Source organism: Panthera onca, chromosome B4 (assembly GCF_046562875.1).
Source record: "Panthera onca isolate mPanOnc1 chromosome B4, mPanOnc1 haplotype 2, whole genome shotgun sequence".
NCBI lineage: Eukaryota > Metazoa > Chordata > Mammalia > Carnivora > Felidae > Panthera > Panthera onca.
This window is the reverse complement of record NC_138345.1, coordinates 101,850,209-101,870,424: the sequence shown is the minus strand read 5'-3', so window position 1 is coordinate 101,870,424 and position 20,216 is coordinate 101,850,209. Positions and strand designations below refer to the sequence as shown.

The 20,216-nt window shown below is 35.9% G+C and overlaps 1 protein-coding gene across 5 annotated transcripts in view; it reads right to left on the bottom strand.

Annotated features, from left to right (window-relative positions):
• Positions 1 to 20,216, bottom strand: part of SYT1 (synaptotagmin 1) — a 544,512-nt gene that overhangs the window by 401,838 nt on the left and 122,458 nt on the right. For 4 of the 5 annotated variants that reach the window (XM_060656890.3, XM_060656888.3, XM_060656887.3 and 1 more), the window contains one exon: positions 19,314 to 19,434. The exons of the other annotated variant lie outside the window; for it this stretch is intronic. The gene's annotated coding sequence lies outside the window, so the exon portion shown is untranslated. The remainder of the gene's footprint in view (positions 1 to 19,313; positions 19,435 to 20,216) is intronic. 5 annotated transcript variants of the gene reach the window in all.

Here is a 20,216-nt window from a genome sequence, read left to right as displayed (position 1 = left end):
AGGTCATGATCTTACGGTTCATGAGTTTCAGCCCGCATCAGGCTCTGTGCTGACAGCTCAGAGCCTGGAGCCCGCTTCAGATTCTGTGTCTCCCTCTATCTGCCCCTCCGCTGCTTGCACTCTGTCTCTCACATTGTCTCAAAAATAAATAAACATTAAAAAAATTTAAAAAAAAAGATTCAAGTCCATGTATAACCACCTCTAAAACCCTTAAATATTCCAACCCTTCACAATGATTTCCATGTGACAGGTGCTGTTTGTGGCTCTTCGGGCATAGGTAAAGAAAGAGCTACCCCTTTCTTTCTTCTATAAATTAATCTTCCTCCCAGGATGATACTGAGTTGAGAAAAGGAAATAGTATGAGCAGGACAGTGACCTTGGTGAGAAGCCTGGCTCTCAACTTGCCCATGGCCCGCAGTCTACATGCGAGGCCCCAAAATAAATGTTTCAAGAAATAATGGCTCTTCATGTAATAACCCTCACTACAAAAAAATCAGCTTTTTTTTCTCAAAGAGTAATCCACACACAACCACATCAACTTGGCACAAACATATTTACCCATTAAACAATTCAGCATGATTTTATAAAATCTATAAATAAATTCAGTGCTTACATGGGATTGTTAATTTTATAAACAGCCCCCAAAATGATGAGATCAAGAAAACTTGTTAACCTAGGAAAGAGTTCACAGAAAAGGCAAAACCGAATGTCTGAGTTTTTCTAATAACATTTGGGAATCAAAATTATTTCTCTAGAATTTTCTTGCATGAAAATGTCTGATATATGATTTTAGATAAAGGATGAAAAATCTTACTTAAAATGATTCCAAAGGATTTATTCCTCTCTTATTTTAATTATAAATCTAAGTTTATTTTCATCTTTGAAATCCAAAGGAAACAGAATTAATTAGCTAGGAATCCACAATTTTTAAATGTCTACATTAATTGTAATGCTTTTGGCATTGGCTATAGGCCAAAGAGACATGATATTCTACTACAAATTTTCTTTTTTTAAGTGTTTATTTATGCATTTTTAGAGAGAGAGCACACATGCAGGTGAGGGGTAGAGAGAGAGGGAGAGAGAGAACCTAAGCAGGCTCTGTGCTGTCAGCACAGATTCCGATGTGGGGCTTGAACTCATGAACCACAAGATCGTGACCTGAGCCAAAGTCAAGAGTCAAATGCTTAACTGACTGTGCCGCCCAGGCACCCCTTTAATACAAACTTTCTAAGAAAAAAGAACACATATTGTTAATATAGAGTATAAAGGATTTGAGTTAGATATAAGGAAGTTTCTATAAGATGTTGTGAGATTCGTCTTTTAGAAAGCCTTTACAAATTACAAGTCTGCCCAGAGTCAGGCAAGGATTATGTAACTTCCTAGGACACCTTTCAAAATTATATTTTCCCTCAAATTATTTAATTTTGGTAATTATTTGAGATCTACTCAAATGGACCAAATACAGTTAAAATTAAAACAGAGCAAAAAGTAAAATCTCTCCTAATTCTCACATATCTACTCATAGATTATTGAGTAAAAATAAAAGCATCATTATTCTGAAGTAAAAAAAGAAGATAGTATGAGAGATCACGTTCATGAAATTAAGATACCTTGAAAGTAAAGAAAGGATTTACATAAGACCATTTTAGCTTGTTTTGTTTCAGTAATTTTTTTCCTTCAAAGGAATTACTTGTCAGAGAAGTGCTATCCCTTGCCACTAGTGTCTGTCTTTGACAGCAGTGAGACTGTGTTGCAGCATATACACCATATTCTCCCAACGTGGACACAGAAGTCGGAGGCATGCTTGAATAACTAGTACATCTGGCTGTTACTTTGTATTTCCCCCCTTTATTACATTTTCAGAACCAAAAGTAGATAAGCTCTTACATCAGCCACTGTTATCAATATCAAGGAGACACCCACCAAAGATATGTGAACAAAATGAAATGTGACATGTCAATAGGAGACAGACTGTTGTAGGAAAGGACCAGATAATTAAATTTAAGAAGGAACCTGAATTTCGGACTTCTCACAATACAGTGTGATATGGAAGACCCAGATAAGAGTTTGTACTTAAAAACACATGTGGGTATCAACTAATAATGTTTTTTTTTTTTTTATAATAGAACAAACAGAACAAATGGAAGGACAGTATCAACTAGAGAGTCGTGATTTAAATGCCAACGGGTTAGTTGGATTCGTTTTTAAAATCAGAAAAAAACTGCGATAATAGGAACATTGTGGCAAATATATTTTATCACATTGCCTATTATCTCTGTGTCAGAGATTATGACCATTTGAGGACAAAGGCCTCCATCTTTGATTTGTTCCTGCCATAGTGCTTGGCATACGGGAGGGTCTCAGTAAACGAATGAACAGATAATACCTATTAACCCTCCTCAGAGGCAGCAGGTGAATGCCAAAATTCATAGGCCACAACACATTCACATACATAAGCTCATGTTCAAATAGTATCCAGTGACCCCTCTACCGAATGTGCACAAACCCGAAAACTGATTTTCTGGAATTCAGCTTATTCTCCTATGAATTTCCCAAACTTTCCTTCTAATAGTTCTGATTGTCCCATTTCTGATACTTCAATAGGTCTGTCTATTCCCCATTTTTGGATGATTTAATCCTCCTCCCTCCCCCCCCCCTTTTTTTCCCCTTATTTCATTAACTTTCCAGCACAGTCCTTGCATCAAATATGTTTACATCTGAACTCTTCTTCCTCAGAGATCTTTCTTTCTCTGGGTCTCATTTATCCTAGACACGTCCTGTTCCTCTGTTTATTGTACTTAACACACTGTATGCAGTCTCCAGCTAGGCTGTGAAACACTCAAACACATTGATCACATTTTATTCATGAAAAATTCTAATGTCTAATTTAGCTCCTGTCACTTAGCAAATGCATTTCAAATAACTTCATCCAGTGCCTTCCCCAGCTGGGTCACTCGATAGGTCAAATGATGGTTGTGAGCTTTTAAAAAAGAGTATTGGAGTTAGTAAACAAGAAAACTGTGTCTTGTAGACAGGCAAACTAAGGAGCCAGTAGACGTAATCCTTGTGATATTATCTAATTTTCCTGTCCATGTTCCAATTTATAACATTTAGAACCCATAAGCCCAGAAATATATGTACATTTTTCACAAGAAAGTTTTTATTTCTATCTTGGCTGATAGGCAAATGATTAATTTTAACATTGTAAAAACATAGGACAAATTGCAGGCCATTGTTCGCATTCCATTTTTAAATTAAGAGACAGAGGAAAGCCTAGGTTAATAGCCTACAAGTATAAAAATGTATGTGCACATGAAATCATTATACTCATATGAAGGAGTTTCATAATTAACTTGCTTGTATTTAGTGCCCATCCTTAGACCAATTACCACTGCCAGGAAGACATAGTCATGTACATTAACTCATTCTATATTTTGAAGTCAAAAATGTGAATCAAAAAGAAAAAAAATTTCCTGCATGAACAGTGAGGGCAAAAGCTGTGAGGTATTTCAAAGATGAGAAAATCATGGTTAATGAAGATAAAATGGCTATTAGGCAGATCTGCTGAATTTAAGTCTGCAATAAATATACCTAAGATCATAATACCTAGACCTTTTCCCCCCACTATAAAAACTGGAAGTAACTGGGAATCATGCTGTGAGTGTGTGTATGTCTGTGTGTATGTGTGTTATTCTCATCTATGATAAGAAATAATCCTCATAACTGCCAGCTTAAGTTCTTGGTTTTGATTTTCCTTCACTTTTAAAAGCAATTAATTGGTAGGTGATACTCTAGGTGAATGTATGATTTTGTTGTATTACAGAGAGAAGGTAAAGATACTTTGAACAGTGGATATATTTTTTGGTGTCACCATCCTGTCCTGATTTTGAGTACCATCTACAAGCCAGTGCCTCGTGCAGCAGACATGGATGATTAGCTTCCCAATACAGTCTAGCTTTGTCATTAATGTTGGAACCTCAGCCAGAGGAAATGACTCATACTTGTCCTATCAAGTTTCCTTTTGCAAGGAATGGTTTAGGGATGGGCATTTGATATTGCTCTGGACAGGAGGACATTGAGGGAAGTCTGTTGGTAATTTTCTAGGAAAGATTTGCTCTCCAATTACAAGAGAGCTATGTTTTTCAAAAAGTCCTTTTCCACCACACTTCTTCTTTCAGCTACTGTGCTCTCTGTGTTGCTGTGTGGGGACATGATACTTGGATCGCTGCACCAGAACTGCCAACCTGGGGCATATGCTAAGAGACTCTCATAGAGGCTGACCCAGGTGTTTTAGCAATTATCTGCAGAATCAACCCTGGTACTCTCTAAAGCTAGAATTAATAAGTTGACATAAGGTGACATAATAAATGCCACTCATAGTTAAGCAACTTTTAGTAAGTTGGTTTTAATTTGCGATTGAGTTTACTTAATACAAATCTCATCTTGGTGTCTTCGTCCCAGCCTTTTCCTCTGGGAAAGGCTTTTCCCCAGCCTTTTCCCCTTTGCCCCTGCCTCCTGTATCTCACTGCCTATTTGACGTCTCTTGGAAGTCCCATTCGAATGTCAAAACTTCTGTGTAAAGAATAAGATGTGTTTTCTCCTCCCTTACCTGTTCCTGTTTGAGTCTTTCCCCTCACAATAAATGGCTTCACCAAGTTGTTCAAAGAAAAATGTAGGCTAATTCTTGATTTATTTTTTTCTCTCTTGTTCCCCATAACTAATCCATCAACAGCTTCAACTTACAAACTAGGTCTCAAATCTTTTTACTTCTCACCATTATCCTCCCACAAGCCTAATTAAAGCTACTAACCTCTGGTAGTTTGTTTGCCTGGAATACTGCAGTAACTTCCTGCTGCTCTTTGCCTGTACTCTTGGCACCTAAATAGACCTTCTGCACTGAAACTAAGATGAACTACTTACTTATTGATTGATTTTTGAAAGAGAGAGCATGAGTGAGCGAGGGGCAGAGAGAGAGGTGGAGAGAGTGCGGGTTCCAAGTGGAGCTTCAACTTCATCTGAAGTGGGGCTCAAGCTTACCACAATGCAGAGACTGAACTCCTGAGCCATGAGATTATGACCTGAGCTGAAGTCAGATGCTTAACTGATTGAGCCACCCAGGAGCCCCTAGAATGACCTATTTATTTATTTATTTATTTATTTATTTATTTATTTATTGAACTTTTAAAAAGTTTTTTTATGTTTATTTATTTTTGTGAGGGAGAGAGCACGTTGAGTGGGGAGGGGCAGGGAGAGAGGGAGACACAGAATCTGAAGCAGGCTCCAGTCTCCAATCTGTCAGCCCAGACCCCGATGGGGGTTCGAATTCATGAACCATGAGATCATGACCTGAGCTTAAGTAGGACGCTCAACTGACTGAGCCACCCAGGTGCCCCTAGAAAGGGCTTTTTTAAATTGTCATTTTATGGCATTCTCCTGTTGAAGACCCTCTAGAGGCTTCCCATCAGCTAAGGTAGAAGATCCAAGTTCCTTACCACTTCCCACAAGGCCCTGCATGATTTGGTGACCACCCAGATCCTCACCTTCATCTCTAAGCACATCCCTTCTCTCATCCTTCACTAGTTACTGTGTCGTGTCTATCCAGCTTCTCTTTTGCAGGAGACAACGTCAAGATTCCTTCCTTCACATCCGTTAGGAATTTACATGAAGTCACCTTCTCAAAGAGGTTCTGAACAACCTGTGTAAATACCACCCTCCTATACATGTTAAATTCTCATCTCCTCTGTGCATATCATTAACATGTTTCACATTTAACATGTATATCTTTACTGTATACAAGTCTACATTTTACATGTAGATCTTGTTTATTTTCTGTGTCCCCAAAAGAATGTACGTTCTATGAAGGCAGTAATTGGGCCTATTTTGCTCCCTGCTATATTTCCCAATCCCAAGTATACTGCTTGATACATTGAAAAGTATTTGTGGGATGACTGAATTAATAAGTGACTGAATGAGGATGGTAACAAGTTTGATCTCATGGCCATGTCAAATAGTGCTCTGAACAGTTAATGTTGGTTGAATAAATGAACAGTTTCTAATAGGAGGCAGAACATCCCTCCAAGCTCCATTACTGTTTTCATCTGGCAGGATCGTTTACAGGCTGGCTCTTGTTGAGGATTTTTGCATCTCTGCCAAAGCTTTCTTGTGTGTGTCTAGTTTTGTTATTTGAATACTGGTGGTCTCATAGAATGAGGAAGTATTCCCTCTACTTCTATCTTCTAGAAGAAATTGTAGAAGATTGGTACAATTTCTTCCTCAAGTATCTGGCAAAGTTCATTAGTGAACCCATCTGGGCCTGGTATAGGCTGGCTTCTTAGGGTCCATTTTATACATCCCTATGGAAACTGAATATCAACTAGGTATGCAGAGTACTAAAGGCTCCAGTAAATTTTATAGCCCAATAAAAAGAGGCAGCAGGGGCAGGTTTTATATACCCTTAGGGTTCTAGTAGGGACCTTATACACCTGTCTGGAATAAGTATCTAACTAAACGATATAACAAGGAACAAAACAATGAGCCCATACTCAAGGATCCAGGCTGAAACTGTTTCCTGTGTTTTTGTTTTTAATATCTGGAAAGAGTTTAATACTTTCTTTACCCAACATATGACCTCATGGGCCCATCAGCCTCAGAACCCTTCTCCTATATGACATATATGTTTTTTTGTCTAGGGAAAAAACAGGACTATTTAGAATAAAAATATACTTGAGGTCAGAAACTCATTGAAAGAAAACAGCTCAGAAAGGCTGCCTCCACATGTGCACTGATGATAATTAACACAATGCCTTCCCAGTGTTTGTTGAGAAATGCTTCCTTGAGCATAACTGGCTCTAAAAAATAGTTCCAGAATATTTTCAACAGTGGAAGCATTTCTAAAATCTAAGATGACTGCAGTGAAGGAAAACACTCATTTGGATATAAATTCCAATACATGAGCTTTTTTAAGACAGCAGTTTTGTTATTTCATGGTCATGCTTCATAAAACTTCAGTGTTTCTCTATTCTGCATTGTGGCTACTTTCTAATAAGAAATACCAGCCCTATTAAGGCAATTTTCCACCTATATTCAGAGATTGACAATATGGATGGCGTTCTGGGAAAAAAGAAGGATGTGTATTTAATCCTTCATGTGTATATGGAAAGCCACTCACCACAGTCCAGGATCTTATTAGACAAAGACAAACAGAAAATCAAACAAAATTTATAAACTAAATTTCAGCATCCGTATCAAATAAATGTATAATTAATTTCTACAAGGTAACAAATGTGGTTTTAGGACATGAATGGAAAAGCTTAATGTAGAAGAGTTATTTTTCCCCTGTTAGGAGAAATGTGAATTTCATTATATATAAACAAGAAGTTTCACCAAAGGATACAAAAATACAGATTTGGAGAGGCACATGCACCCGGATGTTTACAGCAGCATTATCAATAATAGCCAAACTATGGAGGGAGCCCAAATGTTCATTAACTGATGAATGGATAAAGACGATATGGTGTGTGTTTGTGTGTGTGTGTGTGTGTGTCTGTGTGTGTGTGTGTATAAATATATATTACCCAGCCATCAAAAAGAATGAAACCTTGCCATTTGCAACCATGTGGATGGAGCTGGAGTGTGTGGTGCTAAGTGAAATAAGTCAGAGAAAGACAAATACCGTATGATTTCACTCATGTGGAATTTAAGAAACAAAACAGATGAACATATGCTGGGGGCAGGGAAGTGGGAAGGGAAACAAACTAAAGAGAGTCTTAGAAAACAAACTGAGGATTGATGGAGGGAAGTGGGTAGGGGATGGGATAGATGGGTGAGGGGTACTGAGGAGAGCACTTGTGATGAGCACTGGGTGCTGTATGTAAGTGATGAATCACTGAATTCTACTCCTGAAACCAATATTGCACTGTGTGTTAACTTACTAGAATTTAAATAAAAATTAAGAAAAACTTTCAGTATAAGAAACCCAATAACTTTTACTCTACCTTATAGATACATAATAAATATATTTAACATTTACTTTCTACATAATAAATAAAAGGAAAGGGAATTTTCAGTCACTACAGTGTTTTAGCTAAAACTCTGCAAACAGTTTTTTATGTTTCATTAAAAAAAGAAGAAAAACTATCAACTAAAAAAAAATTGGGAGGGGAGCACAATAGATTTCCCTAAACTCCCAAGTGTTCTAATGTATCAAAGATGTATAAAGTAAATGGTATATTGGAGATATACAAAAGGAAACTGGAGCAAATATTTGATAGCAATATAAATTCATCTTTATGATGAACACAAAGATTATTTTTTATAAGGTCAGGTACATGCACATAAATCATCTTCCCTACTCCCCAGAGACATTTCTTTCAGTAGTAAAACACAACCTGTTAGATATTTGTATGAATGCTTTTATCTGTATAGAAGAAACAGGTGGGAAAACACTGCGACTTCTGTCCATACCATAATGGAAGCAGAGAGAACCAGAAAAGTATTGGACACTGGGCTACATGAAAATCAGGCAAAATTGCATATAATTTTTCAAACTGTATAGAAATTTCCCTCCTTTTTGTTTTCTTTTAATTTCTCTTACTCTCCAAAGTGCTTTTGTAAAGAAAAACACAAGGACGTTGGGAAAGAAAACTAGATTAGTGTAAAATTTCCTGACTACATACAATTGTTTTTGGATGAATACTTTTTGAAATGCTTTCCTTTGTTGATTTTGATAGAATCTGTAAGGAGAAATTCGGCATCCAAATAAACTTGAAGTGTGCTGACCGTAAATCAGTTTAAAAAAGTATTCAAGCAACCAAATTATAAAACTAACCTATAAAACCAAGTATCCTTACATTTATACTCAAAAGTTAAATAGCAGTAGATTAAAAATCTCCAATATATTTAGAATTAAAAGTTCTAAAGCAATATAAAGAATACATTATCAAGTCCTCTACCTAGAATGTGCCTATTAATATGAAGGAGATGTGAGGAATGTGAACAGATCACTCCATCCCTGGATGAGTGCTTTCTTGGATACCAAGATAGAGTCATCATTTCTCCTTCTATGTAACATCAAAACAACTAGTAAACCAGAAGGATTAATCTAGTCAGTCTCTATACTCAGCCACCACTTTGACAGGGAGCCATTTGGGGAAGATATTATTTTCCTAAATAATTTTTTTCATGTTTTCCATTGCCCATTTGGAGCATAATAACAAAATCATAAAATAACTTATCACTGCAAAAAGTGTCATGTTGTGCCCATATTTCAGAAAACCTTCAGATTTATTACAATAAGCTTTCCAAGTGCAGCTTCAATATTTATCTGTAAATATGTGAGAGTTAGGGAAATACTAAAAAATGTGTCTTTCCAATGTCGGCCAGAATTGTATTAAAAGTTTCATAAAAGATAAATGTCTGTCTTTTTAAAAAAATTCAAGAGCAGATTTTAACATTCTCTTCCACAGAACATTACATCATCTCATCCACTACTCTTTTCTGTAATTTAAACATGTTTCTCTCCTTTTGAACCTCAGTGTACAATGTTTCTTGGAATGGCATATATTTACTTTAAATTCTTAATCGATGCTTTTATTTCTTATTTTAACATCTTGAAATTTGTTTATTCTTTATTTACAAGGTTATTTCACAAACTTTAAATGACTAATTTTGTTGCTCCTTCTATATTTTTACTTTTGATATTCTTCTTCAATTATGGACTTAAATTTGAACTCAGGTCTCCAATACAGTGATCATGCCCAGGATTATTCTTGTTATGTTTCCACTTGGATATCTTAGAATAATGCTCTTTTTTAACAGCATTTCATTATTGCCTACCAATAAGGTATTGTGAACTTAAAACTTCATCTAATTTTCTACATATTTGATAAAGAATTTTAATTCACTATTATACAGTGTCTTTCTTTCATGAATATGTTTAGTGTTTTTTTCTACTAACTTCATTCCTTTATTGTTTCCTAATTTATGCTCATCTTAATATTAGCTTCAAGAATTAAGTAGAACAGAAATAATATAATAGTCATATATCACTGTCTTGCTCGGAAGCTCTGAATTTTTTTTTTTTTTTTTAATTTTTTTTTTCAACGTTTATTTATTTTTGGGACAGAGAGAGACAGAGCATGAACGGGGGAGGGACAGAGAGAGAGGGAGACACATAATCGGAAACAGGCTCCAGGCTCTGAGCCATCAGCCCAGAGCCTGACGCGGGGCTCGAACTCACGGACCGTGAGATCGTGACCTGGCTGAAGTCGGACGCTTAACCGACTGCGCCACCCAGGCGCCCCCGGAAGCTCTGAATTTTTAATTATCTTGACACATCTGTCCAGGACATAAGAAAACATCACAGGTATATAAAGGACTACAATTGATTTGTAAATTTCTATCTAATTTAAGAGGTAGAAAAATTATTTATGCACATTTGTCTTGATAGTTGCTCTTTTTCTAGGAGCTCGTAAGTTTTTGTGCTGGGTAAAGGCACAGTCTTGCTAAACTACTTACTATTCCATGTTCTTCTGTCTTCTTCATGGAATCACTTGTTTCAATATGGAGATGTTGTAAATGATCATAAGTAGTTTGGTAAGAACTTACTTCAATTATCCCAACAATCTTTTCTACTACTTCTATCTCAGGTTTCCTGTATTTATTAAGTGTGCTGGGCACAGAGATGGCATAAAGTCTAGCCACTAATTTATAAAATTTTCACATTATTCTGGAATATTTGAACAAATTTGGCATTTACATATGTATATATCTAAATGGCTGTGCATTTAAAAAAATGTTTATTTACTTTGAGAGTGTGAGTGGGGGAGGGGCAGAGAGTGAGGGAAAGAGAGAATCCCAAGCAGTCTCCTTGCTGTCAGCACAGAGCCCGATGCGCGTCTCGATCTCATGAACCGTGAGATTATGACAAGAGTCGAGTCCCAACCGACTGAGCCACCCAGGTGCCCCTGGATGTATATTTTGGAATGTACCAGGCTGCATCTAATGACAGTTCAAGAACTAGAAGGATAAACCTAGGAGAACATACAGATTTCACATGTGAAGTTGGTGTTAAGAGAAATGGCAATGCTGTTGCTCACAAAACAAAAAAGGGTAAATGATCAGGACGGTGCCCAGTTTCTACATTTCAGGCCATTTAACTCGCTGTCAAAAGGGCACCTCTCTGGTGCCATTAAATTTTCAAGCCTTTGATATATAAGGATATGCTAGCAATGAATTTGGTCTTTAACAATATTCCATTGATGATGTCTTCTGGTTTAGTGACTTCTAGAATAAACGAGTTTTCATAGCTAAAACATGTACAGCCAGGGTTTCACCAAAATGCAGGGAATATGTACTTTGTTACTCAAAATATTTTATGAGTGCTGACCTTAAGCCATTTCCTGGGAATGCATTTATTTTACTCTTGAAATAATAGTTTATGTAAGTATGGAATTTGAGTTTGCTAGTTATTTTCCTTCAACACTTGAAATTATTTTTTCATTGTTTTTGATTTTCGTTGCTTTTTTATATGCTGTCTGTTCTTATTGATTTTTAAGGTTTTGCATTATTTTTGGTATTCTGTAGCTTTGTTACAATATCTGTGTATGAATTTATCTGGTTTGTGGCTGGGGACGATTCTTCATACGGTATTCATATCTTTCCTCAAATACAGAAAATTCTCGGCTATTATCTTACAGTTAACCATCTATAATTCCTAGTAGAACAGTGGTGTACTTCTTCATTTTATTCCTTCATGTCTCTTAACCTTTCCATACCTTAACACTCTGTGCTCATTCATGAAAATTTCTTCACATATAATTTATAGCCATTAATATTCTCTAAGGCCATTTCTCTTTTCTTCCTAAAAGTTTTTGTTAAGTTTTTAAATTTGAAAGCTATATTTTTCTTTTTTAGTTCTTTTTCAAATTTGCTAATTTATTTTTATAAAGTCCTCCTGTTGGTTTCTATTTCTTCCTTTTTTTCTTCACAATCATTTTCCAAAATTTTAGGATTCTAGCTTGTGGTGCCTGCTTATTCTTTGTTAGGTTAAACAGTTCTCATGGGGGGGGGGGGCTTATCATTATTTGTTTAATTGTAAATCATTTTCAGAGTTTTTTTTAAATTTGTTTTTAATGTCTGTTTATTTTTGAGAGAGAAAGAGGGAGACACAGAGTGTGAAAGGGGGAGGGGCATAGAGAGAGGGAGACACAGAATCCAAAGCAGACTCCAGGCTCTGAGCTGTCAGCACAGAGCTGGATGCGGGGCTCAAACTCATGAACTGTGAGACCGAGACCTGAGCCAAAGTTGACTGCTTAATTGACTGAGCCACCCAGGTGCCCTAGGGTTTTTTTTTTTGTTTTTGTTTTTTTTAAATTAAGGGCTATGTTAATATGTTAATTAATTATATGTTAATGTAATATAATATGTAAATATTAATATGTTAATATTAATGTTAATTTTTAACATATCTGGCTCAGATATGTTTCTATACAAAATTGTTGGTTTCCATTAGTTTATGTACAATTTTGAGGGACTCCTGCACTGTGAATAATATAAATTTAAATCCCATACTGGTATATGCCACAGCCGGGTGTTTTGATTTGTCACAGTTGAGCTACTTCCCCCCCCCCCCCCCCCCCCCCCCCCCCCCCCGTCATCTAGATTCCTAGGCAGACAAACTCTACTCACTTCCCTGGATCAGTGGGTGCAGTTTTCTTGCTGCTTCATCAAAGAGTAGGACACTCTTCTTGCGTCTTGAATGTATGTGAGATTTTCAGTTCCAGATCTTTAATCAATCATTAGAGTCTTGATAAGGCACCCACCTCTCCCTGTTCAGTCATGACATCGGCTCTTAGTATTTCTGCTTTGTATTCTGCTTTTGAGTTTCCCTTTTTTGACTCTTGAGGATTTTTAAATTTTTATTTGTGCTGATCTATATGTTTAGAAATATTTACAATAAGTTATGTATATATGAATAGGAGTGGTGAGTGTTTCATCTCAGTTCACCAGAATTGTTGATACAAATTGTGATCAGTGATTAATCTAGATGCATGTAGTAAAATTAGACAATGCTTCAGGTAGTTATGTGTGAATTTTACAGTGTTGGGAAATGGACAGCTTTCCAGAGTTCATTACTATAGCATCTGAAATAATTTTCTAGCCCTCAACATATCCCTGTGTTGTTTCACATTCTTACTGGGTTTTTGAAAATATTCTTCCATCTATTTTACACATTTCTTACTTTGGTTCTGTTTCTCTATAGGATTATATCAAGTTCTGTCCCATGTTCATGTGAACTAGATAGTATTCTTCTGGGTATATGTTCAAAATATGCTTAGCTGCACATAAGTGGTTAAATGTAGGGCAAAATGATTCTTTAAATGCCTAACAATTGGGAAAAATATATTCAAATAAAAATGAATCAACACTAAATAAAGCAATGAATGCCACAAAAATTTTACTTTTATTAAATTACAATACAAAGTATTTAACTTCTCCATGAAATATTTTATTAGGTAGAAATAAGTATCAGCATAAGCAAATGTAAAAATAATTTGTATTATTAAAGTGGCTCTCTATGTTGTTTTTAAATGTTACTTATTTTTTTAATGTTAATTTTTTTTTGAGAGACAGGGTGTGTGTACAAATGGAGGAGGGACAGAGAGAAAATCCCAAGCAGGCTCCACACTGTCAGTGCAGAGCCCGACATGGGGATTGATCCCATGGATCACAGATCATAACCTGATCAGAAATCAAGAGTCAGGCACTGAACCAACTGTGCCACCCAGGTGCCCCAATGTTATTAGTTTATTTTTAAGTGATAATTAATTTAAGGGAAATTATTAACTAATATCCAATTTCTAAAATGTTTTCAGGATATTGGTTTAATTTCTTATATTAAAAATATATACATTCTTAAAGTTACCATGTATTTTCTTATCTATTTTCTGCTTTAGATCCAGTATCTTTGATTAAATCATTTTCTTTTCTATTACCACAGTGAATTCTCTGGAGTCTATTGTTGTTTTTATATGCATATAATCCTTATTGAATTCAAAAGTGGCTAGTCTAACTTAATCCATACCAAAGTCACTTTGCCAGGAAGAACAATGGAGCAAAAAGATTTATTCTGATGTGTCCCAGAATAGGACACTCAGTCACTAGAAAATATAATTAAGAAAAATCTCAGAATCAGAAAAGATGTTTTTTTGTGAATTTGAGTTGTAGGGTATTTGATTCCATAGGGGCCACACTGTAGCCATCCTGTCACTATTTGGGCCCAGCTATCTGGATTAGATTTCTCAGGCAATACAGCTTGATCTAATATGTAAATTTAGGCATTCCCTTGTCCTTTCCATTTAAGGAAATGTAAAGCCTTAAAAGAGTTAAAATAAATGGATCAGATTTTTTTTTTTTTTTTTAGTGCACAGTTGAAAACAGTAAGAATCAGTAAGATTAAAATAAAGAGTAGGATCATTGGAAAAAAACTTGGAGGAAAAAATGTACAGAAAAATATTATTTGAGTTACAGGATAACCAATATTTTAGTGGGTCTGAATATTTGTGTATTTATTCTTTGATAAGGGTCTGCCTCTTCACTAATGTGGAATCACCATGAGAACAGAAACCTGGACCTAGGGCTTAGAAAAGTGATTGGCATAAGAAATGCTTAAAAAAAATCAATCACTGTTGGATAAATAAGTGGATGAACTCAGGCTCTATGGTAGACAAGGTTTTTTGGGCCAAGGGAGAGTAGAAGACAAAGACATATTAATTGAAAAGTGTAGAGACCATCAAACAAGTTTATATATGAAGATAATAGATTATGTTATAGCACTGGTCAAGCAGTTTTGAAGTATCACTTCAAGAGGGAAAGGGGGAGAAAAGCACTTGGGAAATACACACAGGGTTGGGTAGTGATATCATTGGCATCTTATTCAGCTCAGGTTTTCATAACAGTTTTTGAAAGATGTAAAATAGAGCTTGAGATAACTCAACACAGGCATAGGCAGTCCTAAGACTGGCCTTTGAATGTTGTCAATGCTCCCTCTTATCCTTTGTTCTTGTTTCTTGAGAATGGAATGGAAAGGGGAGGCTACTTTACATTTAAAAACCCCTTTAATAAACGTTCTTCAACAGAAAAGAAACTATTTCCTTGCCCTGCCTCCCCCAGTGGAATATTCAGAGTGAAGAGAGATTTGAGGAACCTACATGATGAATTCTCTTATGCTTCAATGTAAATAGTAATAATAGTAGAGATTCTGGAAACTTTTCTTTTAGACAGTTTCTGAAAATTTGAATGGATGAAGAATTATAGGCCTTTTTTCCAGGATGGCTTTCTAATTTTTTCTTCTTATACTGCAAATTAGCCTAGTAGTGAGGTTTAGATCAAATAATTTTGAAATTATTATTTTTTCTTTAAATGGAGAATTTTAGCCGTGAGAAAATATTCTGCTTTCCACCTCCAACAGTTGTTCTTTTGGTTAAATGGAAGTAAAGGGGATTCTACATTGGGGGCCGCTGAGATGTCCTTGACATACAAAGAATACAGACAAATACACCCTCATTTGGGCCTTCTTCCCTGGATTATTCATACTCCTGGTCCTCCATCCCCAGGTACAGTAGCTGCCTATTCTCTCAAACCATTCAAATTTAGTGAATAAAAAAATAAAGACAAATAGTAAAATATAAAGTACTAAAATTCAACTAGAACAAAATATTCTTTATAGTCTAATATCTAGGCTAAATGTAGCTAATACACAGTGAGCATACAATAAATATTTGGTGAATTAAAGAAATAAATGCAGTACAACAATAAATTGAGTCCACTTGGTGCTGAACTTTTTGAAAGACACAGAGGGTAGAGCTCCTTAGAAAGCGGAGTTCAGTAAAGCCTTGAGTAGTAGATTAATTCAGAGGAAAAGCCATTGGTAGAAGGCTGTGAGCGTCACCAGTTCTCTCTTCCCACGATTTCTTCCAGCCCTCTGAATTGAGGATTCATGCTTTGTCTTTGCTTAAACACTGCCTCTGTTCATCTGTTTTCTAAATGAATGTATATGTCTGTATTCATTTAAAATAATTGAATACACCTGTTCCCCTGAGTTACAAACATAACCATGAATGACTATCCTTTCTATTCAATAGCTGCTTAGGGACCCATACTTGAGACCATTTTGCCTCTCATGCTCTAGCTCTACCCAGCATTTCTTCCCTCCATCACCTTTTTCCCTGTTTCAGGAGAATGAGGCTCATGTCGTCACCATTTTTTCTGTGTTTTAGAAAAAACCCTACCTTCTCTTTCAACAGTCAAATCTGCTTTCCTTTGGAGCTGTTACTCAAAGTAAACAAGATTTTCAAAACTATGTTATTGAATTGGTTTAATGTTTTGGAATCATAGCGTATTGTTTTGTTTCCTACTATTTTTCACTTCAAAGCTCTATTTTTACAAATCATGATTTGACTATAATTTTGTGGTGTTCAAAAAAATATTAAATCTGAACATCTAACAACATTATTGCATTGTTTTTGTGTGAAAATGCTGTTAGAGTCCCAAATATTTAACTCACAAATTAAGGTTTTGAAACACAATCTTATTGATGTTAGTGTCTGCTTAAGTTGTAAATGTGATCTTTAAAACTACCTGAAAACCAGGGTGCTAGGTGGCTCAGTGGGTTAAGCATCCAACTCTTGACTTCAGCTCAGGTCATGATCTCATGGTTGGTGGGTTTGAGCCCTGCATTGGGCTCTGCATTGGGCTTGGCACGGATAGTGTGGCACCTGCTTGGGATTCTCTCCCAGCTCTCTCTCAAAATAAATAAATAAATAAACTTAAAATCTAGCTGAAAACCAAGAATTATTTTATTTATAAAAGGATTCTTATGAATTTGGGAAACAAATTATCCAATCATTTTGGACACATTTGTAAACTAAGTATACCTGAAAGATTTTGAGAGAACTAAAAGCTCACCTAATGTTTATGACTTTTTTTTTCTTTTAGACCCTTGTCTCAGTGGAATCTATGGTGTAGGAACAAAGAATTAATTTCATTGCTCAAACACTCTCTGTCCTTCTCCTACTGGTTCTACTGTTGCTTTCTGCTCTCATCCAATGGCAGACGTAACCATAAGCTGTCTCTTTTCATGGCTCAGAAGACAATTCTTTGTCCTCAACTCCCACTTAAGCGTATAAAATTGGCAAACAAGGTGTGCTTTGTTTCCACTAAAAAAAAAAAAAAGTATGAGAAAATTCTCTTACTAAAATGAGACATCATAGAAATGTTCACTTATGAATAAATGGGAACCCTCAACCCAAAAGGTTTAGCTTATTTGCATGAATAAATTGTATTTTCAAACTTCAACACCCATAGGAGTTGGCTCAATGGAAACCATAACAAAAGTACATGTTGGAATTCTTAACAAAGTGGTGCTTATTAAACATATCCAATGGTGAAAGAATAACTTGCTACTCAGAAAGCTTTGTGAGACTGAAGATTCAAATGAGAAAATGATTGTACAAATTATGAATTTAATACTTTTTACTATTATATACTTATTAGCAACTTTGGAAAGCTTTTAAATTAATAGACATTCATATCCTTGACATCCCTAACACTGATTTTTAAATTTCAATATATTTAATATACATATGAAAGAGGAAACAAACAGTCTAAAATTCCTTGTACAGTCTCAGTAAATATAAATATATAGGAAACAATTTCAGTGTTTTATTTTTGATATCAATTCTATTTTTGACATCAATTTTATAATGGTTTCCTTTTAGCTGTTTCCTTGCTTTCAAATTGTAGAGTAGAGGTTCTTAAACTTTGGAGTTGATTGGAATCATCTGATATATATATTTAAAATGCTGGTTCTAGAGCCTGCTCCCAAAGATTTTTATTTAAGTCTTCCATGGAACCCAGAAATAAATGTTTCTGTAGGTTGGCTTCAGGTTATATTTTGAGATGTTTCTCAAACTAATTGTTCATAGAAGGCATTAAGGAAAATAAAACAACTGTTTTATGAACTGTATGGTAAGAATCATGCTACCAGAAAATCAGCAAATGTCCTTCCTTATAAAGTTATTGAAATAACCATTTTGTGTTCGCACTGTGACAATTATTTCCCAGGAAACTGAAGTACTTGTGATTTTGGATATATACCTTTTCAGAGCCACTTTAAGAGTCCATGTAAAGAAATATGAGAATTAGAAGAAAAGTATGTTTGAACAATAACAGCTGTAATCCTACCCTGAAGTTTCATACTGTATGAGAGACAGGACAAACTTTTAGTATTGACTCAGTTCATTCTGAAAAGGTGAAGGTCTTATGATTTATTTAATAAGTCCATGAGTTTATAAGAGGTGGTTTGCTCCTATGTAATTTTAGTATTGGTGACCTATTGTAACCAACTTCCTGCGGAAAAATGAGTACAGAGGCAATATCTTGAGTGAAATAAAGTCCTGAAGACGCAGTCTCCTACTCTGACATCCATTCTCTTGTATTTGATGATAATAATAGGAAAGACAATTCTTGAGGAATCCAGAACTTCAGTAACACGGGCCTCCAAACAATGACTAGTGAGATAATTTAATCACTCCAATTTACTTCACAGATTTGTGTTTATGCCTAGTGACAGTGTGTTAGAAATGACTTAGACCAAAGAAGCAATGTGATTGGTTAATGAAGAGTCTAAGAATGATAATTGAATTTGATGGAATTCATTAGTTAAGACATTCAAGCATGTATTTTACATCCCCGATTATGTACTCTAACATATGTAATAGTCACAATGTGATACATGTACTTCGTTGTTGAACTAGGCACATATGAAAGAGGAAGACATAATATGGCGCAAAGAAATGTCAGCCTGACACAAATCTTGCCTCCACTCTCATCCCCTTCCCCAATACTCTTGCTGAAATATCATCTGTACAGCAAGGCACAAAAGCACAGAGGCAGATGCCACGGCATATTCTTTCAGAATGCAAGGCTGCTCAAGATCATCTACAGATAATGAACCATGACAACTGCAGATTGGATGAGGTACAAAATGAAAGGGAGAGAAAGCACACATGTTATATAAGGGGCCAGTGCCCCCTCAAGTAAACTAGCACTTGAAGGGCATGAGTACTAGTAATAATTCCCACAGATGTGAAAAACACTAATATTTCCTTTAATATCCCGGGACACTTTTTAAGGGAAAAACCCCTCAATCCCCTACACAAATGTGTTTTCCCCCCTCAACTGTCACGAGATATGCACAGGGATAGAGGGATACATCAACAAAACCTATCAAAGTTTCTGTTTTTTCCATATACCTTAATCAGGCAGTTGTAACACAATGCCGAGGAGTGAAGCAAGAGGTAAGTGGACAGCCTTCCAATCTCAATCCCGGCGTTTGTCACTCCAGCTCTTGCTGGGTCTCGTTTTTCTGTTTTCCTTTGAGAGAGAAAATAATAGAAATAATCCATGAAAATGCTGGCCTGCAACTCTGCACTTGCCTTTACTCCTGCTTGGGACGTAGACTTGTGCTTATGTAGCTCATTCATTATTCACGCTCTGCTCTGGCTTCCTCAGTTCCTGCTTGTGCTAGGTGCTCCAGGCTAAGAACCAATAAGTATGAATCATGCTGACATAAAGAAAAATCTAGAAGAATAAATGTTTCAAGAAAGCAAGGTTTTTTGTTTTTTTTGTTTTTTTTTTTTTTGCATTTCTTCTGACACATTCTCTTCAGTGGCATTGGTCTATTGAGGAGAAATAGCTTGGGCTGCCACTGAGGAGCCCAGTGGAATTACCAACCGCAGGGAATTATCTCTAAGCAATTCACACTTTGTTTTGCTAACAAGACGCCTTGTTAGGATACTGGAGTGCTATCCTTCTCTGGCAATGTTCCCCCACCTTTCAGAATTATTGAAAAGCTAACTGAATCTATTTTGATTTGTGAATCTCTTTGTAAGCACCAGCAGCTGCAGCAGTGCTAATAAAAAGGGAAAGCATTGCTATTTACCTAGGAAGGACACTGAAATACTGCACATACAAAAGCAACCGGGATGTGGCAGAGCTCTATGCGATATTTTAATAGTTCCCTTCCTTCCTTGCTTTGTTCTTTCCTCCCTCCCTTTCAACCCTCTTTCCCTCCATTCTTTTCTTCCTTTTCCTGTTCTCTTTCATACACTTCTAATGCATTTGTCTATTCTTTGACATAGAGCAACCTATTATAT